Raw genomic sequence first — 26,542 nt, 5'->3', positions numbered from 1 at the left:
TTTGGGCACCCCTATTAATCTTAAGCTTAATGTTTTATAAAAATTGTTTTTTTTGCAACAGCTATTTCAGTTTCATATATCTAATAACTATTGGACACAGTAATGTTTCTGCCTTGAAATGAGGTTTATTGTACTAACAGAAAATGTGCAATCTGCATTCAAACAAAATTTGACAGGTGCATAAGTATGGGCACCTCACCAAAAAGTGACATTAATATTTAGTAGATCCTCCTTTTGCAAAAATAACAGCCTCTAGTCGCTTCCTGTAGCTTTGGGTGTGTTTTACACACACCCATAGACTTGTATAGGTGCACGTGCTCTGATTATCAGATGCACTCGCAGCATGCTGTGATTGCGTTCTCATGCTGAACCGGCATGAGAAAATAGTCACAGATCTACACTGCCCCATAGAATAACATTGGTTCAAGTGTTATCCAATAAAACATAAGATAGCACTTGGCCGTGTTATATGCTCATGTGAGCAAGCCTTTAAAATGATTCTATCACCAGATACTAGTACTTCACTTCAACTAAAGGGCACTAACTACAAACATATGGTGCCAGTTGGCAATCAGTCCGAGAGACACACAGTTTGCGTAGGGTGTGAGAGTCAAATTGGGGCACAATTAGGGGTAGGGGTAGGTAGCTGGTTTCCACTGGTTCGGGGAAACTGATTGTTAAAATTGCAACTGGTTCTCAGAAATGTCAGGAAAAAGTGCCCCGATCCGGTTCTGGGGGCCTCGCTGGTTTCAACTGAATGTGTGTCCTCGGAAGCAGATTCAATTGAAATATGTTACAGTGCTGGAAGCCCTTCCTGCAATGTATATTGTTACAAAAGTCGATGGTCTATCAGAGGCTGGTAGCTAATGTCGGCGCGAACATCTCCGGCGTATGACACTACTGCCATGTCCATCTGCACCACCAGTGAAGCAGGAGGAGGATGTTGCTGGACCAAGGACAGGTTAGAAGAATCTTTTATATTTTCTTACAGTGTATGGCAATATGGGAGACATATGAACACCTGGTATGAGCACCTGGATATTGGACATATGGGGACTTGGATATAGGATATATGGGGACCAGAATGAGGGACATATGGGGACCTGGATGAACTACATATGTGTACCTCCTCACCAGGTCGGCAGCAGTCTCTTGCAAATGCATGCATACTTCAAGCGGGAGTTGTGCCTCTGTTTCCACAACCACATCAAGTGAACAAATTCCTACACTCACCTTCTCAATTGATTATATCTTACTATGCTTTTATTGCGCCACATTTTTCTCCTTTAGGAACTGTAGCACTCTTTTTATGAAGGTGCAGGTAGAGCAAGAAGGGGAAATCACTTTTAATTTTAGCTCCTGTCACTTGTATGTTGTAGTTGAGGAAAGTGTGCGTGAAAATGGGTGTGGTTAAAAAATGGGTGTGGTTCTAAATGGGCGTATCGTATATTCTTAACACAAACAGGGAAGCTGTGGTAAAAAACTTGAAATATGATCAAAGAAGAGAAAGAGCCAAAAAGAACGTGCACATGCAGCGCCCCAGAGTCCTGGTCGTTGCAGTACTGTGGATCCGCCACTATGGGGAGCCATGGTGCGTTCGATGGCACTGAAGGAGTTCATCTGACCAGGTATCACAGACACCAATATGTTTCACAGCAGGGCCTCCGGGGGGAGCTAAGGGTTCTATTCATTAGGCCACTCCCCACCATAGTGGGTAAACTGGGGGTCAGGCAGGAAGTAAGAGGAGAAAGCTGACTGGATTGAACGAAGCAACACCTTGTGGCAGAGGGTGTTGTGGAGGAAGAGACAGTAGGGTCTCTGTCAGGGGTGGGATCCTGACAGAGGCTTGGCATTAGAAAGAACGTAACGGGACCGTGCCTGCTCAGCATAGCGGCGGTGCCCAAGAAAGGACTAGAAGCGAGATAGATTGTGCTGAGTGAGAAACGAGATCAAGCAAAAAGGAGAATACCAGTAGGGGTCATGCTGTAGGACCGGAGCAACATCCTACTGAGGCGCATTACCGGTGGCCGGAACGCCGAGGGAGTGGAATAGCATACAGCTTCAAGCCATACTCCAAACAGCGGCAGGGCAGTCAGTTTAAGGCGGGCTGTCTACCACATATCACCTATGAAGTCTTGGGGGGCAATTGCGGGAGAGGGGCGTCTCTAGGGTCCCGGAAGAACTCCAGGCCTACCTGACAAACGGGTGCCGTTCCAACCTGAATAACAGGGAGGGATGGAATACGAGAAGAACATCAGTGAATCGAGTTGTGAGGGAACTTAAGAAACAGACACAACAGTTGTGGGGTACTTTCCGTGAGCACAGCAGGGAAGGACTACAACACATAGCGCTAAGAAGGAGGGCACTGATTTCCACCTGTGAGGAGAACTCTGGAAGTGCCATCGGACCGACCGGACTTGCGCAGCCTGGTGAACCGTATTCTGGACTGCGGACTGAGAGATCTCCAGTAAAGAGGTAAAGAGACTGCAACCTGGTGTCCTCGTTATTTACCGCGACCTGCACCCCACAACTGCACCGCTACACCACCGTTACTGCACCATCATCATCACTTATTCTACCGGACGTCCCCCACTGACAGACAGGGCCACGGACCGGGTCTAGCCACCGTGACAACCCCAGGACTGAGACCCAGAGGCCCGGCTCCGGATACCCCTAGGCCCTGCGGCGGTGTGGGGGCGCTCCAACTTGGCGTCACGAACAGGATCTACTTAAGCCTGAAGAATCAGGTCATGTGTGCCTTGGAACTGTGATTTGTTGTGCTTGAACTGTACTTTATTGCAAAGACTGTGTGTTGTGCCATTTGCCGCCAAAATCCGCCGCCATTGTAGCGCTGAGGAGAGCGCAGGAAGAGAAGAGAGGCGTGAAGTGGGCGTAGGCAAGCTGGAGAGCGCGAACAGCAATGGCCGCCCAGTCTAAGTATTTCTGTGTCCTGAGGACGTGCCCGTCAACAGCCGAGGTCCGCCTCCTGATCTTGGTTGGAGGGTGGAGATCATGGGGACGGGGACGCCCACGAAAGAGACCGCGAAAAGAGGACATTGGAGGACAAATAAAGATGGCGACACCAGAAGTACCACGCGGAGCTGACCCGGCCCGGCCTGAGGCTGCACAACCCAGGACAGCCTCAGAAACGCCAACGCTGCAGGGTCTGACCCTCGCAGGGCCACCGATGGGTCGGGCCCCTTTGCCGCTGTCTGCGGAATGTGCGGCTGCAGCCGAGGCTCGACAGCTAGCCCGCCGGCTGAGGGCCGATGCCCGCGTACTTTCACGGCTAGGCCAGCCCACGGAGATCCATCTGGCCCCAGTGTCCCCTGTCGATACCCACCCGACCATGGCTGGAGGTACGTCCCAGACGCTGGACTTAAAGATTCTACCCGATGCTGAACATCTGCGGCGGTTGATGGCCGCATGGAGGAGCCGACCCCAGCCTGCGGAACAGATTGATTTGATTAGCGCTCCGGAAATCCTGCCCTCACACTGGGGTGTAGTAGTGGCCTTTAACCCTCAGTGTGGAAGAGGAGTGATCCAAGAGATCGGGGAACCGGTGCAAGTCCGCGTGGACCGGGAGGAGGTAGAACCTTGCCGCGGGAGGTTCGATCGCGACCTAGAACCAGGCGATGCGGTGACGTATACCCGATGGAGGAGGGCTACGGGGGAAGCTGGCTGGATGGCACGAGGCGTGCAGCGGTGCACTGCCTTCCAGGCTGCTGCTGAAGCACCGGAAAGAGGTGACCCCAAGGGGAAGACAGCGGAGCCCGGCCCCGCGGAACCGCAAGAAGCCCAACCTCACCGTGCCCCGGAGGGACGTGTACACCTGCCGACAAGAAGGATCTCCCGGCGAGGGATTTTATCACTGTTGGGACCGGAACAGCGTCCTGGCTCACCAGTGCGATCTGTTGGCCTGGTGAGACCGGACAGGAGACCACCTCCCGCTTCACAACAGTAAAGTATCACTGCTCTTTTATGAAAATGTAAATAGTTTTCCCGTTAACTGTTTGTGAACTGTTTGCTGCTAAACCCGCTCAGGGTTAACTCTTTATGGATCCCTTAGTTGACCCGTGATCCCTATTGTTTGCTTTTCCTACCAGTTTTGCACAAGTTTTACAAACTGAGAAATCATGAACAGTGCATGATCCAAACTTTCTTGTAAATAGTTTGCACCTTCTTAAAGGCGCTTTCTACTGGTTTTACTTAAAGACTCTTTGCGAAGATACCGTTCTGGAACCTTGGCTGAGCAAAGACTGGTAGGCTGAGAAGACGAGCTACCTCAGAAAGACTTGATCCCCTCTTAAAGGGGATGTTTGACCTGAACTTGAAAAGTGATACTGTTTTAGAACAGTAATATGATGATGCTCTGGAAGAAATGTAACTGTTTTTGCATAAAGAAAAGTTATGTGTGTTTAATCTGTTTGAAATGTGAAACCTAGATAATGTTCTTTAAAAAGAAAGATGCAGAGAGCCCGTAGGGGAGGAATTAGAGTCCTGCATAGTTGAAAGAAAGGAAGTAATAACGAAGGTGAGGATAGAAGGTAAACCCTGAGTCCCCATAGAAAGTTAATAATGTGTTACTAAGGACAGAAAGTGAACCCGTAGGGGTTAGTGAGTGAGTCCTTATAGGAGCCAAGTAGAGCCGGCTCAGTGTTCTCAAACTGAAAGAAAAGTTATGTTCTATACTGTGTATAGTAGTTGAAAAGGCAGTAGGCCCTGGCTGAACGGGGCGGTCCTGTAATAGAAAGGAGAGGCAGTAGGTCTGGTGCCGTTAGGACAGGCGGTCCTGCAGATTCCAAAGAAGGCGAATGCAAAGTTAAAATACCTTATAATGTGATTATAGGAAGGTCTTTAGCGGATTAAGAGTGTATATCCTTAAAGGCAAAGTTAAATTATTGGTCAATAATGTTTGCATCTAGTAGAATACCCGGTTGGGTAATGAGAGCTAATTGTAGCCTGTTGCTATGATATTTAATTATGTTTGTAACGTTAAAGTGTCCTCAACTCCCATAAAGGGAAGCCTGTTCAAGTATACTTATTGTTTTGCACTCAACGAAAATTGTATGTCTTTTTGCTAACCTGTATTGTTGTTTTCTTCCCAGTCCCGGAGTACTGTGTTTAACCAGGGGGGAGTGCAGCGCCCCAGAGTCCTGGTCGTTGCAGTACTGTGGATCCGCCACTATGGGGAGCCATGGTGCGTTCGATGGCACTGAAGGAGTTCATCTGACCAGGTATCACAGACACCAATATGTTTCACAGCAGGGTCTCCGGGGGGAGCTAAGGGTTCTATTCATTAGGCCACTCCCCACCATAGTGGGTAAACTGGGGGTCAGGCAGGAAGTAAGAGGAGAAAGCTGACTGGATTGAACGAAGCAACACCTTGAGGCAGAGGGTGTTGTGGAGGAAGAGACAGTAGGGTCTCTGTCAGGGGTGGGATCCTGACAGAGGCTTGGCATTAGAAAGAACATAACGGGACCGTGCCTGCTCAGCATAGCGGCGGTGCCCAAGAAAGGACTAGAAGCGAGATAGATTGTGCTGAGTGAGAAACGAGATCAAGCAAAAAGGAGAATACCAGTAGGGGTCATGCTGTAGGACCGGAGCAACATCCTACTGAGGCGCATTACCGGTGGCCGGAACGCCGAGGGAGTGGAATAGCATACAGCTTCAAGCCATACTCCAAACAGCGGCAGGGCAGTCAGTTTAAGGCGGGCTGTCTACCACATATCACCTATGAAGTCTTGGGGGGCAATTGCGGGAGAGGGGCGTCTCTAGGGTCCCGGAAGAACTCCAGGCCTACCTGACAAACGGGTGCCGTTCCAACCTGAATAACAGGGAGGGATGGAATACGAGAAGAACATCAGTGAATCGAGTTGTGAGGGAACTTAAGAAACAGACACAACAGTTGTGGGGTACTTTCCGTGAGCACAGCAGGGAAGGACTACAACACATAGCGCTAAGAAGGAGGGCACTGATTTCCACCTGTGAGGAGAACTCTGGAAGTGCCATCGGACCGACCGGACTTGCGCAGCCTGGTGAACCGTATTCTGGACTGCGGACTGAGAGATCTCCAGTAAAGAGGTAAAGAGACTGCAACCTGGTGTCCTCGTTATTTACCGCGACCTGCACCCCACAACTGCACCGCTACACCACCGTTACTGCACCATCATCATCACTTATTCTACCGGACGTCCCCCACTGACAGACAGGGCCACGGACCGGGTCTAGCCACCGTGACAACCCCAGGACTGAGACCCAGAGGCCCGGCTCCGGGTACCCCTAGGCCCTGCGGCGGTGTGGGGGCGCTCCACACACCTACTTCAAAATATATAGCAAAATATAGAATAAATTTTATTACAAGCAAAAACACCATACAAATATAAAATCAATTAAAAAACGTGTAACAAAGTACACAACACCCCAATATAACAGCCTATGCAGGAAATGCGAAATCTGCAAAAAACACGCTAAATACACTGTGCTGATAAACACCTAGTTCACAAGAGATACAATATGAGGTATACCAACATAAATGTTTATAACAGAAATGCATGGACCAAGCCCTCTAAAAAGCACACACACATTATAGGCATCCCTATATGTGTCCTAAATGAAAGCACATGTAAAGGGCATATAGCGTGTACACATATACATTATGCTAGTGGCCCTGAATGGGTGAAAGGAATGCTGCAAATGAGTTAAATTTCGCAAAGTACCAGCCTGCAATAAAACCTGGGAACCACAGAGAGTGGAGAGAAGCTCAGGTAAAACAGGCAATAAATGCAACCTGGAGCCCAGTCATGTATCTGGAAAAAAAAAAAAAAGAAAAAAAAAAAGGTGGACCACAGAGAGAGCAGGAAACGCTGTGCAATGCTGAAAAGTGAAGGCAGCAGGGAAAATAGTCCACAAAACACCCAGATATGTCAGGGCCAAAATGTGGGGTGTGGAAAGATCCCACGCGTATCGCTGCTGAAAAGCAGCTTCATCAGGGAAAAACTTGAATCCCACCCCTGGGAACAATATATTTAGTATAAAAATAGAAAGAAATATCTGTTAATGTTGACAAATGTTTTGTTGGCTATAAAAATATTTTTTGGAAAATAGCTCAGAGTCCATAAAAGACGTTGTCATTTGTGCGTCAAGTCGAAATGAAGACTCGTTACAGTGGCCAAATTGTCTACATATGTCTTTAGCTTAGGAACAGTGAAGGGCTTGAGAGACATAATCAGGACAAGAAGTTTATTACTGAGTAACTTTTTTTTCCTTTGGTTGGTTTTAAAAAATGTTTTCCAAAATTACTACTGTAAAAAAATAACCTTGAATATGTTGATTTTACTATCAATGGGGTTACATTTCTTAGTACTTAAACTTGCTAGGCTTGATTAGATAACCTTTAGCATCCTGCAGAGCTTATTACAGCTACATATGGTTTTCCTTCATACATGAAAGACATATGACAAAACATTCCAGATCTAGTGCAGTCCTAACAAAACCATCACAGCAAAGTGCTGGATGTCAAATGTTATGTTCAAGACAAAGTATTTATGTTCAGGGGTATCAAATGTATATTTGAGATTTCTAGCAGAAGGATAATTATGTCTTGTTATTATGCAATATGCCCTCTCTGAAATCCAAGGAATGTCCGTAATGGAGAACAACAAGCAAACAATGCAATATCATAAAAAACAGGGCAATGCTAATCGAAAAATAATTACCTCGCTCCCGATGGAGTGATTTCCATTTTTGCTCTTTCATTTCTACTTCCTTTCTTCTATGAGTTCCAACATATTTTTTTCTGTCAACATAGTCATACGAAGGCATTTTTTTCAGGACAAGTTGTACATACAAAGCATATATATATATTTTTTTTATATATATTTTAGCATTTTTTTAAAAAAATGGTTTGTGTTGCCATTTTTGAAATTCTGTAAATGTAACATAGTAACATAGTTATTAAGGTTGAAGGAAGACTTTAAGTCCATCTAGTTCAACCCATAGCCTATGTGTGTGATGTTGTGTCACTTCTCGTGGACAAGCTAAGAGTCGGCTAATCAAGACATCTGAGGTCAAAAGCCAGGAGGGTACATCATAAACAGAGGGAAGAGACAAAGGAGTAGTCAGGTAATGGTCCAAGGTCAAGATACCAGGAGAAAAGAGGATCAGAGCAATGGGAGCAGGCAAAACAGATGGTTAGAATGAGGTCCCAGGTCCAAGGTCAGGAAGCAAAAAGATCCAAGAGAAGAACACAAGGCACAGAGAGATAAACCACACAGAGCTGAATGTATGTCTGGCTGAGATCTGGGACTGACAGCCCAGCTAAGTGGCTTTGCAATCACCTGGGACAGGGAACACCTGAAGATAGCCCTGAACCTCCCAGTCTCAGTTTGGTCAGCTGAGCTGTCCAAAACACAGACAGCTCAACATGCCGCTGCACGAAACTGAACGACTGTGCAGTCAATCAAAGTACTGACAGCTTCAAGATGCCACTGCACTAGAAAGGATAACTGACCTGTCAATCAATGTACTGACAGGCTGAGTACACCCCTACACCAGATTGGACACCTGAGTTGTCAGCAACTGTATATGAGACATTGAGGAGTGAAATCGTGACATGTAGGGGCTTGTTTTTTTGAGCTATACTTTTAATTGATGCCATTTTGTGGTAACTACAATCTTTTGATCTCTTTGTATTGCATGTTTGAGGGGAACAGATGTGACCAAACAATCGGCAATTCCAGCAATTTATTTTTTGCTTTACGGTTAAATTATTTTACATTTTCATGGATCGAATTCAACAATTATTTTTATTATTTATATTAATTGAATTTGAATTAGGAAAACTGGGTGACTTCAACTTTTTTTTTTTTTTTTTTAAAGTTGTATTCATTTTTATTTTATTATTTTGTCCACTTTGGAGGCTTGTGATCGTTTGATCCCTTGTACTAAATACTGTAATGCTACAGCATTGAGAATATAGTAAATTTACCAATCTCCATAAAGCCCATCCAAACGTTTTGTGTCACGGGGGGCCAATGGGCATCAGAGCGATTGCTCCAGACAATCCTTTCATTTAAATGCTGTTATCAGAAAATGACAACAGCATTTAAATGGTTAAATAGCAGTGATCAGAGCTAGCTTTGGTTGCTTCTCTTAGATGCAGATGACAACTGTATAGCACAGAAACATCACAGAATTAAGGCAGATTTACTTACAGACACTGGGTCACAAAACCAATGTAATACAAGATGCAGCAGACCCCCATTATAAAGACGGGGAAGCACATGTGCAAAATGCTGATAAAACAACCACTCACAAACCTACGATCCATGGAGGGGGCTGTTGCATAGCATTATAAATGCACACGGATGAGGCATGAACAGGGTGCCAGTGTGTACCACAGCCAGCAGCTGCCGACATGGAGTGAGCTGAGCCCTCTCTATACACCCACAATTGACATAGGACATATCAATACATTTTAAAGGGGTTCTGTCATGAATGTAATGACCCAACAGGGGGTAGGTCAGCAGACAGCATGACACACACACAACGGGATGAAAATGGGGAGAGAAAGGCCCTACTGATAGGGAAATGAGGGATAGACACCTCCTGCTCAAACCTGAGCCTGTCCCTGCACTCTCTTAATGCCCTAAGTTGGTCCTTCCCCCCACCGCCATCAGGAACCTCATCCCTCAATGTCACCTCACACTGCTCTGACTAGTGCACTGGCCGGCAAGGGCGCTAGCCTCACCACTGCAGATGCAACGACACAGGGGACAGTGACAAACACAAGACGGATGAGGAAAAAACAACAAACTTAGCTTAATAGCATTCTCTGCTGCAAAGCACCTCACAGCAGAGGAAAGACACCCAGACCATGAACTCCACAAAAACAGCAGATTCACCACTGCAGCCAGCGAGCTCCTTACTCCAGGTTTGGTCAATATACTCGTATATTGCTCTATCACCGACAGTCAGCTGATGCATCAGGTGACTATTTAAAGGATGGTGGGAATGGTAACCACCCACATCAGCTGACCGAGTAACTCTGCAATTGCAACAGATTGCCAGCAAGGGAAACTGACATTAACCCCGGCTTGGCCTGAAATTAAAAAGCTACATTTAAAAAACAGTGGAATCAGAGCTGCCACGAATCCAAAAATGGATCATGACAGGTTCTTAATTTTTGATCATTTAGCCTCATTTAAAGAGATTGGATGAGATTAGATAAAATAGTCAGGTTTTTTTCCCAGAATTAGTGCTGCTCTTGCTTGTGGGATATGTCTGGCATTATAGCCTTTTCGTAAAATTTATGACTCCATATTGACCAAAATTAAAATATATGTTGTCACAAAGCCACTGACAAAACTATTTTTATGTTCAGCACCTCTCAAAAGTTTGGAAACACTTGTTCATTAAATAGTTTTTGTTGTTCCTTTGGAATGTGCACATTGTAGATTCACACTGAAAGCAGCAAAAACACAAAGGCACAAAAATGGAAATAAGGAGTAAAGAAACACATGCACAATAAAATAGAATATTTGATATGCCTTAGGTTCCTCAAAATACCCCACTTTGATTCTGAAGACAGTTTTACACACTCTTGGCATTCTCTCAAGCAGCTTCATCAGATTAACAACTAGAATGGCTTCTAATGAACTGGTCACCTTGTCAAGAGTTCATTTGTGGAATCACCATCCTTCAGAAAGTGCGAACATCAGGTATGTTTTGTAAAGGGAGTGTTGGTTAACAGTTCCATACAGTGCTGAGCCCTATTCCTATTGCACAATTGTTGAAAGCCAGAATATGGCAAGAATCATTCAATGAAGTAAAGAATAACAAAAGTCCATCATTATTTTAGAACATGGAGGTCAGTCAATCTGGCAAAATGCTGGAACCGTGAAGGTAACCTGAAGGGAAGTCATGTAAGCCATCAATGATTTTGTTGAAAATTGCTCTTATAAGGGCTTCCTCCAGAAAGGAACACCAAGAATTAGCTCTGCTGCAGAGGATAAGTTCATCAGTTACCAGCCTCTGAAACCGTAAGTTGACAGCACCTCGGATATTTATCTTTGGAAATGATGCAGACATCATGTAGCAGACTGTGAAAAGCAGGCCTTTATCATCAAATTGCTGCAAAGATGATACTATTGAGAACTGCAAACATTAGGGCTATGTGCACACGTTCAGGATTTTTCGCATTTTTTCACGGTTTTTCGCTATAAAAATGTGATAAAACCGTGAAAAACGCATACATTAAGCATCCTATTATTAGAATGCAATCTGCAATTTTTGTGCACATGTTGCGTTTTTTTTCCCCGGTGGAATCGCATTCCGGAAAAAAACGCCGCTTGTTCATTCCTTGTGCGGAATCGCGGGGATTCCACACAAATAGGAATGCACTTTTCCGCTTACTTCCTGCATGTGGCTATGCCCACCATGCTGGAAGTAAGCGGATCATGTGCGTACCCAGGGTGGAGGAGAAGAGACTCTCCTTTCGGTCCTGGGAACCATATAATTGTTAAAAAAAAGAATTAAAATAATAAATCGTGATATTCTCACCTTCCAGCATCCCTCGCAGCGTTCCCGCTCTGCGTGATGCTTCCATTCCCAGTAATGCTTTTGCGGCAATGACCTGTGATGACGTAGTGGACTCGCGCATTGTTACCGCTGCTGCACGGCGCCGCCGCTCTGCTGCTGGGTCCGGGCGCGTCAGCTCCTTCTCCTCTGCCGTGGTGGCTGTTGCCGCCGCTGCGCGCTCCCCACGGTGGGAGTACCAAGAGAGACGGCTCCAAGAAGGAAGAAGAGACAGAAGGATCTGGAAGATGGTTCCAAACGGGGAACCCGGGTAAACGGTGGACTGAGCGGAGAGCAGGGGTACCGGAATGGAGGGAAGCTGTGGAAAAAATGAAAGATGGAGTTAGAAACTTCAGAAGGAAAACAGAAGCTGGGAAGGGGTTCAGGGAACTATAGCAGAATAAAACGGACTAAGCGTAGCCAGGCACAGAACCAGATGGCACAGAGTACCAGGCAAGCACAGGGAAGTGTGGCCAGACAGAATAGCAATGGTAAGACAATCAGGCACCTAGATGCAGGACAGACTGCCACTTATAGCAAAGGCAACACTGGGATTGGCTGCAGGAATCACTGACCTTGGTGACCCCAGAAAGAAGAAGTGGAATAGATGCGCCTGCGCCCTCTGGAGAATCCAGAGCGCCTGCTCAGATACCGAATCCCCCCGGGAGTGCAAGGCACCGGAAGTGGAGAGAGACTGTCGTGCCTGGACCGGAAGCAGAGCGTCGGGAGCGCGCTGCTGCAGAGGAGGAGAGACTGGCTCGCCCAGACCCGGAAGCAGAGTGGCCGAAGTGTGCAGCGGCTGGCCGGAGTGTGCAGCGGCGGCAACAGGCACCACGGCAGAGGAGAAGGAGCTGACGTGCCCAGACCCGGCAGCAGAGCGGCAGCATCGTGCAGCAGCGGTAACAATGCTGCAGATCGCTTGGAAAATGCTAACATTCTGCAAGGTAATTATACTTGTAAAACGCTAGTGTTTAGCGGGAAAACGCATGCCAATTCTGCATGCGTTTTACCTGCGGCACAGTTGCGGAATTGCTGTGGAAATTTCCGCAGCAATTCCGGATGGTGCACATAGCCTAAAAGACCAGCAACACAAGGACTGGACATTAGATCATTGCAAATCTGCACTGTAGTCTGAGTTGTAAAAATTTTAGATTTTTGGTACCAGCTGCCATGTCCTTGTGAGATGTAGAAAAGGTGAGCAGATGGTTTCCATATGTGTGGTGCCCACCTTGAAGCATTGGGGGAGGTGTGATGATGTTGGGGTGCATTAGTGGTTACACTGCTGTTGATTTTTTTTCAAATTCAAGGCACACTATCCCACCATGGCTTCCATTGCATTATGCAACAATCATGTGGTTTTTTTGTGTGTTTTCCAGTCTGAATTTATAATGTGCACATTCCAATAAGAACAATGAAAACCATTGCATGAACGTGTGTCCAAATTTTTGACTAGTACTGTAGATTATCAAATATTAATAAGTTCACCTAATTTAATGGGATCATATAACAATAGAGCTTTTTTTTAGAAACTGTGCCACTCTTATCTATAGACTGTGTTTGGTATTCCAGCAGATCACCATTAAGTTCTGATAATTCAATTGAATAACTATTCATGTAATATATGGACAAAAGTTCTCTAAAGAAACAGATGCTGTTTGTTAGCATCTTTCTGTTTTGATTCAGAGTGGGTCTTCTAAGAAGCGGACCCCAAATTATAATGTCCATAGGCATCAACAAAGTTGTCCAGTTATACAACTTACTGTCATATTTCTATTATAAGAGGCACCCACATCATCAGCTACCTTTTCTGTCCCGAGTTTAGTGGCTCCATTTCCGGTCTCTGCTTAACACAGGAGCGTATTCCCTATGTACGGTATATAAATTATTAGCACATGTCACAAATGATGCAGGGGCAAACATCCTTTTGGTGCAGAAAAAATAGAAGAAATTTTGAATGGAATGATAACATTTTCAAACAGTGGATGTACCCATTCTATTAAAAATTATTTCTATTTTTTCTGCATCAAAAGGGTGTGCTGAATTTATTTTTACACAATAATGGAGTAGTATTCTATTCAGCACCCCTGAATATTGGAATGCCGTACAGCCTTGTTTACTGCAAACATCCTTTTGAGCATCAATTTCCCTCTCCCCAGAAGTAACAGCATTGTATGTTGGGAGTGCCGATTGGCTCTAATGATCAATAAAGGGCCTGCTCAAGGCCCGAATCACTGCCATCTTGGTCGTTCAATTAAGCTTGGATACAGGTTAGTCATCATAGCATTTTACCATTTTCCTATATAGAGCAACACTCTAAAATTGCAGTATATAGTACAAGTGATTAAGACATTACTGGTTCAAGTTCGCTTAAAGCAACTAAAAAGATAGGCAGAAAAGTAGAAAATAAATTAAAAAAAGAATAAAAATTAAATTACCCTTTTACTTCCTTTAGAAATAAAGAAATTAGAAAAAAACAAAACAAGCGAGTGCCATCACAGTTGGAAGAATACAAAATTAAATCCATACATCCATTCAAAAGCCAAGAGGTGGAAGCCCAGGCAAAATATCGGAGTCAACAAGTCATCTCATCACAAGGTCTATCATTTCTGGGGGACAAAAATGGCAGCGGAGGTGGCTCGTATGCTTCGTAATCGTCCATGCAAGCATTGTTCAGCTCACATTATGCAATTCTGAAATGGTGGACCGAAAAAAGGTGAAAAAGCCTCAACTTCAATATCGTCATTAGAAGCGTTGGCTCGACTTTGCAAAAATGTACGAAAAGTGGACTGTAGAAGATTGGAAACAGATGATTGGGAGCAATGAGTCAAAAGTTAATAGACTATGTTCTGATAGGTGCAAATGGTTCTGGAAGAAACAAGGAAAAAAGGGGCTCATGGATCGTGAAATTGAAGGAACTGTTAAGTTCGGTGGAGGAAGCTTAATGATATCAGGTTGTTTCAAAGCCAAAGGCATTACATACTTGACCAGGATCAATAGTGGTCTGAATGCTGAGCTATATGTGAATGTCCTAAAAGGCAAGTTACTTCGTACACTCGAATACTATGGATATGAAAAGGATGACATAATGTTCCAGTAGGACAACGACCCAAAGCATACTTCAAGATTGGAGAAATGGTTTAATGACCATAAAGTAGAGGTGCTAGATTGGCCCTCACAGTCCCCAGACCTCAACCCAATTGAACACTTGTGGGTAGAGTTGAAGAAAACTTTGTATACATACTGTAACCACCCTGCCGGCATCACTGCATGGCCTTCCATCCCCCACCTGCCTGTTACATCAACTCACTCACCCTGTGCCATGCTGTGAGATCTTTCTGCTGCCAGCTCCATGCTGTATGCTTCATGGCCGCTTGCTCTGTGTACACTTCCTGGCTGTGTGCATAGGAGACGGCACTGGCAAATCCGGATTCTTATTGAGACTGTGTGCACCTCCCTAAGGTGTCCCTGGATAATTGCCTAGAGGCCTCTGATACTTAAGCCATCCTCACCCATTGGAGGACACCTGAGCAAACTATTTACCTCAGTTAGTATTTGCTACTGAGCTGCAATTCACAGGCCTTTATCTGTGTCCTGTTTGTGTATCCATGTCCATTCCTGTCTGAACTCTGGTCTATGTCTGTTCCTGTCTGAACTCTGGTCTATGTCCGTTCCTGTTCCTTCTTTGTCTGTTGTCATTCCCACTCTGCTGTGTGTACCTCTGCCTTATCTCTCTGCTCTGTTTGCCACTACCAGTGTCTCTGTACTTCTCTGCTCTGCTCACCACTACTTATGGCTTTGCACCTCTCTGCTCTGTTCGCCACTACCTGTGGCTCTGTGCTTCTCTGCTTTGCTCGCCACAACCTGTGGCGCTCCGACTTCTGGCTCTTGGCTTTGCCTCCTGCGGTTCTGGCTCTTGTCATTGCCTCCTGCAGTTTCGCTCTTGGCTCCACCTCCAGCGTCTCCGCTCTTGGCTCCGCCTCCAGCATCTCCGCTCTTGACTGCCTCCAGCGTCTCCACTCTTGACTCCGCTTCCAGCATCTCCACTCTTGACTACGCCTCCAGCATCTCCGCTCTTGGCTCTGCCTCCAGCATCTCCGCTCTAGACTCTGCCTCCAGCGTCTTTGCTCATGGCTCCACCTCCAGCATCTCCGCTCTAGACTCTGCCTCCAGCATCTCTGCTCTTGGCTCCACCTCCAGCATCTCCGCTCTTGGCTCTGCCTTCCTTTTCTCTGCTCTTAGCTTTGTCTTCTCCTTCTCTGTCCTTAGCTGTGCTCTGTTCTTGGCTCTGCCTCTTGCTCTTGGCTCCGCCTTCTGTGTTTCTGTTCTTGGTTCCGCCTTCTGCTCTTGGCTCTGCCTCCCGCGTTTCTGTTCTTGACTCCGCCTCCTACTCTTACTGTAACTCCGTCTCCTGTGGTTCTGCTTTGCATCCGTTCTTGTGGTCTTGCTCTATCTCTGCTCTGCAACTTGCCACACAGGTCTCTACCTGTTTCTTTATATTCACCAGTCTGAACAGGTCCCTACCTGTTCCCATATACCCTCCAGTCTGAAAAGGTGCCCGCCTTCCTGCCTATGTCTTCGGCAAGCCTGTCTGCCCATTAGGGTCTCTGCCGTACTCATCTGCCAGCCAGTGTCACAGCCGTGCCTGCCTGTGTCCTGTCCCCCCATGGGATCAGCATCCACAGCGAGACACCACCCTGGAGTGGTACCTGGTAGCTACCTGCCGCACAAGTCTGACCTCACCATCAAAGGCTTCAGCAAACTCCCAGGAAGCTACTTAATTATGCCCCTTCCAGGGTAGTCTGGTCTGTGGTCCAGTGGGTCCACACCCCCGGATGCCCACGCCATCCAGTCTGGGCACGAGCATTACACATACCCAAGTGAGTTTCACCAGTATACATCAAATTTGTGAGTGTGTAGAAGAGACCCGGGATCAGAATTCAGTCAATACATGTTTAAATCTGATAGAGAACATGCCCAGAAGGATTCAGGGAGTATTGAAAGCAAAACAGTAACAATGCAGTGACATGACAAGAATCTGCATAACTAATCATATGCTAAATAGTTTCAAGTCAAATTTATGTATAAGACAGCCAAGAAGATTGTCTATAAAATGATGGTAGTCTCACGTTCAAAGCAGTAATGGATGGTGATATGGAGCCTGAAAGTCAAAAGTTCAAAACCTTGGTACCCTTTTGCTCATTGGTGCATTTGCTGTATCTTTTATTGAAAAGAGTTTCAACGATCAAACTTTTCCAAACTTTTCTGATGAGGTTCACCCTCCTCTAACCTGCAGCCCCTTACCACAGCAATGACGATGTTGCATGCACATAAAAGGAATTGCCAACATATTAACTAAATTTGATGAAAAATCAGAGTGACTGAAATGAGGGATATGTCAAACATTGTTGGGGGCGCAGTAATTTATGTTTTTTATTATTGCTTTAAAGACCTTGAATTCTTGTAGGTTACAGTGTAGCAGGTCAAACGGCCCCTTTCCTTTCATTTATCAGGCTTTTGATCTGCTGTCTGCTGCACGCAGCCTGACCTATAGGTATTTCGCAGGACCAACGAATGTTATATGGGATAGCACCAATACATTCTGATTTTATGTATTTTACATCTACATAAAAGTGAGCCTAGGGTGAAATATTCCAGATTTTTACATCCTAAATGAGGATCAGGACAAATATGGGATATGAATAGATATATTAACGCAGATATTCTGCTAATCATATAACTGAACAGCTCCTAAAAAAAAACAAATGTTCCACAAATTGACAGGGTATTCTGAAATAGCAATGGGGAATTTGTATGACAGTAATTAACTGATTTTAAGGTTGAAATATCATGCTATGTGACTCAGAAACCCAAAGTGCTCTCTCTGCAAAGGCGGAGTAGTTTTGGATCTATTATGTGGCACATTGCTAAGTTTTTGTAACTACCAGAAAAACTTTTTTATATCCTGCACTGATGAGTTGTACTAAGCCGTACTCAGGCGGTAAAATCATAGCCTCAATTCATCGATGCATTTGAGTCTGTTTATTTAAAAAATATATATATATATTTTCACTTAATCTATTATTCTATTTGCGCCTTTTTTAAGTCTCATTTATATGTGCTCACCTGTTGTTGTTTTTTTTTGCTTTGTGGTGTAGAGTTTAGTGATTCTAGGTGTCATTGCCTGATTCATCAATCGGAACATTTTAAAAAGTCCCAAAATTTGCCGCAACTCTACTCCAGTCCCTTCCTCATGCTTCTCAAAAGTTGTATCTTTTGCGACATTTTGCGTTTTTTTTGCTGAAAATTTGGCTAAAAATGGCTAATGACAGGCAAGAAGACCCTTTTTTGACTTTGCACCAAATTCATGAACCATGTTTTCATAAATTTGGTACAATAAAACATCAGCGAACACCTCAAAGTATCATATATTCTAGTAGATCTCTTCTAAACAGACAATAAATTATTGTCTCACGAACCCATAGGACATCTGATATGTAAAGAAATCACAAAAAAACATACATAATGGAGGTCAACTTATGACATTTTTCTAGTTGCTTCTGAGTGCCTGAAATATAAAAAAAATTATACTCACCTACCATAGGTTTCTCACTCAATTGTTCTGTCACCGTAACTCCCCACTTTGTTCTTCTCTGGGTTTTGAATGGTCTTTGGACCAGATCGCCTGCTGCTGTCTAGGACTTACATAGTCAAGTCATTCATATGCTTCTCACCCCATGTTACTATGTGAGATCTATTCGGTGCTGGAAAAACTGAACTAAAGACCAATTTGAAGCCCAAAAACAAATCTGAATCAAATCTGCCAGAAACAAAGTTTGGGAGATTCATTCATCTCAAGAAGCCACTTGCATTAGCTACACCAGATCAGTAGTGCTGTGGTGTCTGGGCTGGGGGCGGGTCCACAGAGGATTCTCCATTTTATCGGTGGGCCAGTCCAACTCTCATTCTCTTCCTCCCAGCAAAGAAGAATTGGGGCAAAAAAATGAAAATCCAGCTTCCAAAAAAATTCCAAATTTATTGTGAATAAAACATGAAGTCTAGTAGGATGAATTCACATGATAATGAGTAACAGATGAAGAAGAATAATTAGACATGTTTGAAATCAATAATCATTTTGTTCTCTTGGGAGATGATTCATGCTAAAATTATCTGGTAGAGGCTTATTGCCTTCTTTCCATTTAGAACTTATGCAGGCTCAGTTAAATTGATCGTACATATATAACAGTGTTGGAAGGAGAAACTTTTGGCTGATGGCTAAAATGTTGGGTAACCATTAGCTAGGTTTGTATCACATACTGTTCTAATGACATAATAGGTAACAGCAGTATAAATGAATAATTTACAATACATATTAATGATTTCCTGAGAACATATCAAAAATGAATGTAATCAACTGAATGCTAGCAAATAGTCCTATCCAGTGTAGCCCGACTCCTTGAGAAAGTCAATGCCGAAACGTACGTCAGAGTCCTGGGGTCCTGATGAATGTGTTGATCTCCTATCTTTATGCTATGTTCTCTCATTGATATAGGCAGTTCACTTATTTATTTTTACTAAATTACTTAAAATGATTTTATATTTGTCTGTTATATCATAAATGTGCAGTATATACTAATAGAGAAACATGACACTGTTACTTTTTTAATCCACCCTCCCTTGTTGTTTCTGATGCACTTCTTGTGAACTTTTGTCCAGTGTTTTGCTCCCCACAATTTCAATATATGTATTTTTATCTTTATGTATTAATAAATCTATACTTCTATGATTCATTTTTCTAACTCCGGTTATTAGCGCCCTTTCTTTTGCGTAGTATATTGGTAATTTTCATGAATGTCTACCTTGCTTGATGATACGTATACTTGTTTATATCGTGGTGTATTTCTACATAATAGTAAAAGTCATTGGAGTCCCATTTCTCTTTGTGAACTGCTTTGGGGCTTGGTAAAATGTTGCAAATACATGAAGGGTTAAAGGTCCCCTTTCATTTCTTATTAGTAAGTATGGGTTTATAGGTTTGTTCTGCATTCTTCACTCGTGGCTTCCCCACCTCCTCTTTTCGCCCCCTCCATCTCCTTTATTATTTACATATGTCCAGCGCCTTTTACCTCTATAGAGTAAAGCTCAACCTTCCAGCGAGAAGGAGGGGTAAGACTCAGATCACTAATCCTTCCACACCTTGAACTAATCGCTTGGTTAGTGTGTTATAGTGCCGAGCGCCGCTCTCCAGGTTTCTACCAGTGGGGTTTCAATTTGTTAAAGCATAAACAGATACTAAACGAAAAGTTTCAAAAAGGGAAAAAAAAAGAAAGGGGAGGGTGGGGGTGTTTTGTTAAATCAAATTATCGGCCTCCTGCTGACAGAGTCTGTAATTACCTCTCCTTCCCCTCCAGGCCTTTAATGTTTCTATTTTGTCTGTGCAAAAAATGAAGGGTCTCTAGTGCTTGTTAGTTACTGGAAGCTGATTGAGTGTCGCTGAGGATAAAGAGTAGAGTATTTTGGAGATTTGGATGACTTTTTGATGCATTAGCATACAAGTAAAAACATGTATTCTATTGCATAAGCTACGTAAGCTCTAACATGAAGTCAGTTCTTCAGCACGAAGGACATGTCCAACCAAACATCTTGTTTTATTTAATAGTCAGCAAATTTATATGTTGAACATAAAGTTACTATCTGGCCCGTCACATGTCAGTAGTAAAAAAGCAAACTTAAAATAACCAACAGTATAATAACAATCAAGGAAAAGTGCTGAAAAGTTATAGGGGTTGGCCCATGGCTGCCACCTCTCTTGGGGAGATTCTAGAAACTCTCGATAAAAGATAATTCTTCCCAAGATCTCAGAAGAGTTGGCACATCTCCCAGATGTTGCCAAAGCCTCCTGATTGGAGATGGTCCTAATTGATTAGCAGAAGGAGTCCCAATTTGGTATTGGATGCAAGGATAGCTGTAGATTGGTCTGAAATCTATGTAGGCATTGCCATGAAGAGGCCTTCACAAAGTAATGTTCCACAGGTCTTACTTTATGGTGAAGGGTGACAAAATGTACAGTGGATGGACCCCTTTAGTGATCAGTCCAGGTAGATGAACAGCTCATGATTACACTGACTTAGTGGTGGAACCTGTGGTATGCCATCCATTTTTATTAAGCATCTCAGGAGCCATGTTTTAAAACAATATGTTTTGCCAGGCCACATATTACTCATTCTACTGTGAGCAGCCTGCATGGGCTAAAAGTGCTACCATGGCCTGCAGCGTCTCAGGACTTGTCCCCCATCAAGCGCGTCTGGAATATCATTGGCTACTAATTGCAAAGGGAGCTTCCAGCAGCGGATCTTGATGATTTGCCATTCAGCATGGCAGAACATTCCTCAGATGAACCTGAATAACATCATTGACAGGGGCTAAGTGTGGGGATTTCTGTGCGTGGTTCTTATAATAATAATCTTTATTTTTATATAGCGCTAACATATTCCGCAGCGCTTTACAGTTTTGCACACATTATCATCACTGTCCCCGATGGGGCTCACAATCTAAATTCCCTATCAGTATGTCTTTGGAATGTGGGAGGAAACCGGAGTGCCCGGAGGAAACCCACGCAAACACGGAGAGAACATACAAACTCTTTGCAGATGTTGTCCTTGGTGGGGTTAGAACCCAGGACTCCAGCGCTGCAAGGCTGCTGTGCTATCCACTGCGCCACCGTGCTGCCCGTGCTGTTCTTATACACCATACTGAATAAATTACGATATTTTGAAAATGTTCTTCCCATTTTTTATTTTTGCCTATCAGTAGCATATCTATCCAATCTGTGATTTCCATAATTCCACAATTTTTACTTCTTTGTGTTGCATTTTGAATATATAGGAGTGCAGATTATAGAATAATGTATGTACCTTCTAACACTAAATAGTTTTATCCTATTTCGTTTTACTGACTAATATGAGTCTGACTCCTCAGTCAATCACAAAAAGGCATCACTTTTCCAAGCATTTTGGATGTTTCTCTTATTCCAAAATAGCCCAATAATCTTGGAGTAAAGGGTAGTTTATCAGCTAAATTTCTACCTGGTAAACCAACATATGAGATAGGTAATACACTTAAAGGCATGAAATAACATGCCTTCGTGGTACTGATTGACTTAGCACTGTCAAGAAAATGAACTTTTGACAATATTTTTTACTCACTTATATAGCGCCTGAAATTCCACAGCTCCTTATAGACATCATCATCACTGTCCCCAATGGGGAACACTACTATAACACATAAAGACTGTAAAATGAAAATGGTCAACCAATTTTATGGAGACACTATTGCAAAAATGCTTTTTAACCCCAAATACATGCATTTGGGTACAAATAAAATGCATTGGAAGGTGTCCATAGCCTTTGACTTTACACTATGATTAGTGTTGAGCGATACTGTCCGACACTTGAAAGTATCGGTATCGGAAAGTATCGGCCGATACCGGCAAAGTATCGGATCTAATCCGATACCGATACCCGATACCAATACAAGTCAATGGGACTCAAGTATCGGACGGTATCCCTGATGGTTCCCAGGGTCTGAAGGAGAGGAAACTCTCCTTCAGGCCCTGGGATCCATATTAATGTGTAAAAGAAAGAATTAAAATAAAAAATATTGCTATACTCGCCTCTCCGACGCAGCCTGGACCTTACCGAGGGAACCGGCAGCGTTCTTTGCTTAAAATGCGCGTGTTTACTGCCTTCCGTGACGTCACGGCTTGTGATTGGTCGCGTGCCGCCCATGTGGCCACGACGCGACCAATCACAGCAAGCCGTGACGTAATTTTCAGGTCCTGAATGCCTAATTCTAGGCATTCAGGATTTGAAAATTACGTTACGGCTTGGGATTGGTCGCGTCGCGGTCACATGGGCGACGCGACCAATCACAAGCCGTGACGTCACGGAAGGCAGTAAACGCGCGCATTTTAAGCAAAGAACGCTGCCGGTTCCCTCGGTAAGGTCCAGGCTGCGTCGGAGAGGTGAGTATAGCAATATTTTTTATTTTAATTCTTTCTTTTACACATTAATGTTGTTTCGATACTGATACCCAATACCACAAAAGTATCGGATCTCGGTATCGGAATTCCGATACCCGCAAGTATCGGCCGATACCCGATACTTGCGGTATCGGAATGCTCAACACTAACTATGATCCATAAAGTCTGATTGGATGAGAACCTCATTGGAGATCTCTAGGAGAAAGCATATAAAATATTGAAAATGCTCCCATTCTATCATTTTTTTGTAATACGAGAAACATCATGTTTCATGTAAAGTGTCTAATATTGTTGTATTTCTCAAGAACAGAGAGGAAGTAGACAGACCGAGAAGAGAAATGATTCCGAGAGACACGTGGGAACTGTAAGAGGACAAGGCTCCGATTAAAATACGGGTTATTTATTTGTTGACAAGAATTCCCCTTACAGGCTCAGCCTTGGAGACCAGCATTTGTCTGGTGCTTAGCACTGTTCTGCAGGGTCTGATTTATCATCATTTTAGAGCATATCTGTCTCTTAAACCTGAGCTTTGATCAGCTTGTATTTTATATGGTACATCTGTTCCATGTTTGACCTTTTGTAATACTGCTTTTCAAAAGAAAACACTAACTGGCAGAACAAAAGAAAAATGCAGCTTTTAAAATATACCCATTTATATTTACTCAAACATTCTTTATATGTAAATAAGAGGCCTGAAACCAGTTAGTCCGATTGTGGAAACCATGAACAAAGGACATGATGAACTGGGAGGAGTTTGGGCAATCTTCAAAAAGACTCGAATAAATGTTCAGAATTAAATTCTGGGCGAACGTTTTAATAAATATTTCGCTAGTCCTTTTACTCACCTCATGAATCAAAATTGAAGCTTGTGAAGACTTGGTGGGGCTTTTTCCTGCCAAAGAACTTTATGCTTGGCCAAGAAGAAAGGGAAATGACAACTGTTCTACATATACTTCTGATCATAAAATAATGATCAAGGCATGTTGTACATAGAGGTGCAATTGTTATTAAAGTCCCCCATGCACATTAGATAGCTGTTGGTAGGCCAACAACTGTTTTTCTCAAATCCTCCATAATCATGGAGGCTCAGCTCAACAGGGTGGTCCTGTGTTCTCTATAATAGAGCTGCTGCCAGAAGATTCTTCTGGAACACCAAAAGCATCAAGTGTTGAACTCAACAAGGTCAGATTCTTCTCTCAGGGTCATCATTTGTGGGAGATGAGCCAGAAGGCCTCCATACACATTTGACTGTTAACCAATCTCACTGACATTGGTGGATTTGATTAACTTTAGTCTAGTGTCTATGGGAGCAAAAGGTCATTAAGTTTCCAAACTGGGCAGGTAGATACTATTGGTTAAGGGACACATTCAGAAATACTTTCTTAGAAACTGAAGAGCCATCATGATACCACTAGATAAACTTTAATTGTTCCTCCTTTCTCCAGCCCTATATTTCTACTGCAATGAGCTAACACTCAATTCTGCTCTGCCCTTAAGACTGTGGCATATCTATAGGAATATGCCATAAACATCTGATAGTTGACAATCCTACCACTGGGACCTAGACTTATCTTCAGAATTTGCCTTATATGAAACATCCATCACAATAATTGTTAAAGGGATTCCTTTTCATTTGGTGTCATCCTGTACATGATGACTGTGGGGAAGCAGCCATTCTATTGCAGTGGCACGATGGACGACTACCATGAATGTTTGGACAACATCCCAGATTTTCCACCCTGGATCTCCATTGATGAGCTTGACATCCTAGAAGGGGTAAGTAGGATTAGATGAAGAAGGAAGATGGTAGATTATAAGGAAGGATATTGAGGACATGATGCTGACAGTCCATAGACATTGTCTAATAACGTATCAGTAATAATATATAATATAATGATTAATGGTCTCCCTCATCTTCCAGTTTCTCTGCAAAACTCCATCTGCTCTCTATGCAATAACATCGTTCATCTGAGAGCACCCATTCTTTCACTCCATAAACTTGAGCGATTTGGAGTCCGGCAGAGCCGAACCACCATTCTATTACGAAGATGTAAGTATAACACATGGGACATCCATAGTGTTACCACTGCCCAGTAGTACACATACCCACTATACACCTCATCATTATATCAGCCTAGTATACAGTATATATGTGAGGAGCCAGTTCTCATAAGTGTAAATTTCTCTTTTTAAAAAGGAGAAAAGCAGCACTCACCTTTAAAAATCACTTTTTTTTAATTAATGTCTTTTAAAACATATCATCAGTAGAGAGAAGGATTAGGTGTGGCTGTTCAGAGAGACCAGCGGATATGTTTTTCAGGACATTAATAAAAAAAGTATTTTTTTACGGCGAGTGCCACTTTTCTTCATTTTTGGCCTGCAAATCTTTCACCAGTTTGGTGTCTATTAAACTGAGCTCTCCTGTGGTTCACAGAGCCTTTTTTAAATGTGCAACCTATATATATTGTGATCTCCTCCCAGATTTTATGATAGTGTCGAGTCGCTTCAATTTCTTTATGTTGAATATCTTTCTCTTCTTACAGTGATAATAGGCTGATATAACTTAACCCCATTCCAGCAACATCCAGGAATTAAGCTTTTTATTAGTCGGATGAGACAACTAAACTGGACTTTCTCATTTACCGGACTGTGATAATTACTACCGAGCTTCCACCAGATAACAACCACGTAGAATCGAGCACCAAACATCCAGGGATTTATTCCGATAGCCATATTTGGGGTCAGGAAGGAATTTTTTTCCCCTGATATGAGGATAATCCAACAACTAGTCCTCGGGGTTATTTTTCGCCTTCCTCTGGATGGAAATGGCAAGTGATTAAAGGCTGAAATTGAAGGACTTCTTTCAGCCAACCTTGCTATGTCAGCATCTGGATGACTCATCTACAATGTGGTGGTAAAGAGAAGACTACCAAATATGGACAGGCAGAAGGTAGCGGCTGCTCCTTCTCCACTGGTTATGGACAGACAGAAGGTAACGGCTGCTCCTTCTCCACCAGATATAGACAAAAGGAAGGTAGTGGCTGCTCCTTCTCCACCGGATATGGCCAAAAAGAAGGTAGCGGCTGCTCCGTCTCATACTTGGCCATATACAGACAGAAGGCAGCGGATGCTCATTCGCCAACCTGGTCATGGACAGAGTGAAGAAGCGGCTGCTCCTTCATCTACCTAGCCATGGTCAGACAGAAGGACATATTGTTGATAGTGGTGCTGTAGGAATCTAGGAAAATTCTAACAACAGAGACCACATGTCACACATTCCTGCTCTTCTCCTCTCCATCATATGTGATCCAGACCTGTATCTGAAAAAACAGCACAAGTGCAACCAAAGGCCTGAGGAGTGGAATCATCACCATCTGCTCAGAAAGTGACTGTATCTATAGAATTTCTTATTTCATCTTTGCATATTAGTAACAATTTTCATGCAAAATTAAATAGATTGAACATCTATGATGGTTCTATATATATTCTTCTGATGCATAGAACTGCTTTTTGGTATTTTTTTTATATCATGATGACCTAATGTAATTGTGGAAGGTGCTGAATATGTCACATAAGGATTTCTGCATAGAGTAAAACATTTAAGTTCTAAAAAGAGATAAGAGAATTTAATCTACTTAAACTTTACAAGAATCCTCATTTTCCAAATGTGAATTATATTGTAATTCACTTCCATGTGGATTTAGCTGAACTCCATTTTATTACACCGTAAAGAACTATAAAAAGGTTAAAAATTACAAAAAAATAATTATTCTCACCTTACTTTCTCCCAGGAGCATAACTTCTGGAGAAAGACAGAGAGAAGTGGCCCCAAGCCCCTCGCTCAGACGTGCTCACCTAAAGCTTAACTTTATCGGTGAGGGCAGCCAAATGATACTGAAAGACTTGATACAGAATGGCAGGAGGACA

This window comes from Ranitomeya variabilis, chromosome 2, assembly GCF_051348905.1.
Source record: "Ranitomeya variabilis isolate aRanVar5 chromosome 2, aRanVar5.hap1, whole genome shotgun sequence".
NCBI lineage: Eukaryota > Metazoa > Chordata > Amphibia > Anura > Dendrobatidae > Ranitomeya > Ranitomeya variabilis.
This window is presented reverse-complemented; position numbering follows the sequence as displayed.